The following is a 664-nucleotide window of genomic DNA, read 5'->3' as shown; positions in this document are numbered from 1 at the left end:
TTATAATATAGTTAAGTCGCGAGTCACATTGGTCCATAGTTTTGTCCATAGACTTTGGCGTTGGAAGTTCGTCACCAATGCGCCACCAACCTTAGAAGTAAGGTGTTACACTAGCTCATTCATCCTTACCTAAATAATATGTGGAAAAATCTGTGAACTTTTGACACAAACAACTCTACCGGACTATCAAAACTTATTTACTAATCGACTGACCACTATTAATTAAATATAATTGTTATAAGCTCTCTTCTGTAAATTTTAAGCAACTCTGTTTATTTGTCTGTCTGACGTTCTTTCACTACCAAACCACTGAAAAGAATTTCATAAAATTTGGAATGAAGCAAACTCAAACTTCAAGAAAGGACATACGCTACTTTTTGGCCCAACACATGACATCCAACACCCTAAAACGCCAGCGAAGCCGCGGGCGACAACTAGGTGGTATATAAACGGCTTAGGTCTATTACGCAAACTTCTCAGCAATATCACCAATCTCCATCGATCAAGCGTGTCGTATTGATTGTACTTTTTAGATTACACTTCAAGTTGTCAAGTGAAAGGTAATTTCACTTTAACAACCAGTGCTCCGATAGCCGTGATCGTCTAGTGGTTAGGACCCTACGTTGTGGCCGTAGTAACCCAGGTTCGAATCCTGGTCACGGCA

The 664-nt window shown here is 39.8% G+C and overlaps 1 non-coding gene across 1 annotated transcript; it reads left to right on the top strand.

Moving 5' to 3' along the window:
• The first annotated feature begins 592 nt into the window (after positions 1-592).
• Trnah-gug lies at positions 593-664 on the top strand. Its single transcript has one exon. It is a non-coding gene; the product is annotated as a tRNA-His (tRNA).

Source organism: Vanessa cardui, chromosome 7 (assembly GCF_905220365.1).
Source record: "Vanessa cardui chromosome 7, ilVanCard2.1, whole genome shotgun sequence".
In the NCBI taxonomy this organism is placed as follows: domain Eukaryota; kingdom Metazoa; phylum Arthropoda; class Insecta; order Lepidoptera; family Nymphalidae; genus Vanessa; species Vanessa cardui.
Note: the sequence above shows the minus strand (reverse complement) of the source record. Positions and strands in the feature narration are given on the sequence as shown.